At 44.6% G+C, this 2,870-nt stretch overlaps 1 pseudogene; it reads right to left on the bottom strand.

Moving 5' to 3' along the window:
• Positions 1–344: 344 nt before the first annotated feature.
• LOC137777383 (formin-binding protein 1 pseudogene) lies at positions 345–2,648 on the bottom strand (annotated as a pseudogene).
• Between the last annotated feature and the right edge of the window lie 222 nt (positions 2,649–2,870).

The following is a 2,870-nucleotide window of genomic DNA, read 5'->3' as shown; positions in this document are numbered from 1 at the left end:
CTCCACCAGCAAAAAGACTGACTTGCTGAAGGCTCAGACAATGGTTAGTATTTTTTAGCAATAAAGTATTTTTAAAAATTAAGGTGTGGGACTTCCCTGGCGGTCCAGTGGTTAAGACTCTGCGCTTCCAATGCAGGGGGCGGGGGTTCGATCCCTGGTTGGGGAACTAAGATCCCACATCCCGCGCAGTGCAGCCAAAAAAAAAAAAAAAAAAAAATTAAGGTATATATGTTGTTCTTTCAGACATAATGCTATTGCACACTTACTACAGTATAACGTAAACATAACTTTTATATGTGCTGGGAAACCAAAGAAATTCGTGTGACTTTATTATCATATTCACTTTATTGCAGTGGTCTGGAACCAAACTTGCAATGTCTCCAAGGTATGCCTGTATACATCTTAGCACCTTTGGCATTTTTGTCCAAATAGACTTTGACAAATAAAGTAGGAATATAACCCTTTTCATCTTCATTTCTCCAAATGCAGAATCACCTTCATTTTCCTCTATAACATACAATGTTTCTGCTTCAACTCCTGAAAGAATTCCTTCATTCTGATCTTCAAATATGTAGAGAGTTTTACAAGTCCCTGTGTGTGGGGGGGAAGATGTTCCTTGTCATCGAATTTATTACTAAAAGTCATGACCAGACCTGCACCTCACTCTCCTGACTTTGCTCCTCTGTGTAACTGGTGTCTGTATTCTTCCAGTCTTGTGCACAGTTATTTGGGACTGAGATTTTTGTGCATTACACTCTGTTGTCAGACCTCTTCACTTGGTGCTGGGAGCCTGCCTTCAACCTCAGCCAGCCAGACTACAAGGTTCTGGGCCTCTCGTCACAGTTTTCCTATGTATATATATATATGTATATGAAACTCTCTCTCTCTCTCTCTGTCTCCATTTATATATATATATATATATATATATATATATATATATATATATATATATATATATATATATATATATATATACACATACATACATACATATAGTTAATTTGTGACCCAAACTGGCTGGGTCTCCCATTTGAGGATTCTTTAGACAGTCACTCTTCATCTTTGTTATACCATCTCTGATCCATCTCCATCTGGATTTCTTTATTTAATTCATTGACTTTCTTTATATAGCTTTTTCCTTCTTTGTTGAGATGAAAGATTGCTGAAACCCTCTGGTGTTGCCCTCTCCCCCACAACCATGCTTAAGGTTTTTAAAGTGAATTTGGGGTTTGAAGATCATGAACTCATTGAAGCAATGAGTTCCCTCTACTGTGTGGGAGACATTTATTTTTATGAACAGCCATAACTTTCCTTTGGATTTGCTATCAGATTTGACCTCTGTTTTGTCTACTCTGGAATTTTAAACACTATGATCAGACACAGTACACTTCATTGGCTGAGTGTCTTCCTCAGATGTCTCCAGGAGGCTCAAACTCTGACTTGAAAGTTTCTGTTACCAACTATGACATTTATCTGATCATTGATTCAGCTGCCTTAACTATGGTATCCAAGCATTTCCCACTGGTTACTATTGCCTGTTGATCAACAGCTGCATGTCTTCATTGATCCTCCAATTCTCACTGTCCTTCATTCTTCCATCTCTTGTATTTTCTGAAGGATGTTGGATATATGAGGATGGTAATATTCCTGCAGGTCCTGGTCCAATTTCTTGAAGATTTGGTGAGTAATCTGCTTTGCTGTCCTCTGCTATTGATGACACTTTTGAGTTTGTTGGTGTGCCTTTTCAACACCTACCTTTTAAACACTCATGTCAGCATGATTTTTTTTTTTTCCAAAATACTGCTGTGTTCTGTCAGTCTTTTGGAATCTCACACATACCGTCGTTTACTTGATTTACGTTGCTTCCAGCAAGTGTCTACCGGTGGCTCTCTTCTGTGCATCACAAAAAGCGCGATTTCCACTCCTGCTCTGGTCTTGAACACAGCCTGCTAACTCCATAAATTCATGGTGCCCAGCGTGACCGCTCATTTCGCTCACAGGGTGGGAAGAAACGCTTTACATGACGAATATACTTGTATTCTTCCTCCTTTCAGTTCTTTTTAGGTTGGTATTTCTTCAAAAGATTCCTGAGTTGCTTTGTAAAGCTGAGTTCAATCTCTGTCGTTTCCCTGACAAATGTGATGTATTCCTCAAGAATACCAATTCCTCACTGCTTGTGTTTTCCTAAGTCGAACGGATCCCCGAGCTCGGTGCCCGAGTCCGGGCGCAGGGGCGGTTAGAGGCTCCCCGCGGCAGGCACGCCGCCCGCGTCCTGCTGGGTCTCCCCCACGGCCCCCTCTCCCGGTAGATCCGCACCAAGATCGCTCCACCCACCGCCCGCCGAGGGCTCTTGTGTGCTTTAGTTTGTAAATGACCGGGATGTTCTCCCGAGTCCGGAAGCGCTCAAAAAGCTCAAAAGCTCAAAAAGCTCAAAAAGCTCAAAAAGCTCAAAAGCTCAAAAGCGCTCAAAAGCTTTGTCCAGGCGAATGGCGCACAGGCCCGGAGGGAAAGACCGAGGGGTATGGACGTCGCCTGTCAACGCTACCCTGCCCTGGCCCTGGCAGGATGGAGCGCTGCGACCCTGGCCCTGGCCCTAGCAGGATGGAGCGCCCCAGAGGGAGGTCCGACGGGTCTCTGGGATGCAGCATCCTCGGAGGGGCCCGGAGGTCCAAGAGGCCCTCTCATGTAAGAAAGGAGGCGGCCCATGGGTGGTCCCAGAGCGCTTCTGGTAACAGGGCCCCTGGAACACTACTGGGCCTTCCTGCTGGCACCTCAAGCCTGACCTACCTCTGCCTCCTCATTCCATTCTCTGTCGGCCACCCATAAACCAGACTGTACCGCCCAACCTTCTCGCCCTCTTCTGGTAGAGG

The sequence above is a fragment of the Eschrichtius robustus genome, chromosome 15 (assembly GCF_028021215.1).
Source record: "Eschrichtius robustus isolate mEscRob2 chromosome 15, mEscRob2.pri, whole genome shotgun sequence".
NCBI lineage: Eukaryota > Metazoa > Chordata > Mammalia > Artiodactyla > Eschrichtiidae > Eschrichtius > Eschrichtius robustus.
Note: the sequence above shows the minus strand (reverse complement) of the source record. Positions and strands in the feature narration are given on the sequence as shown.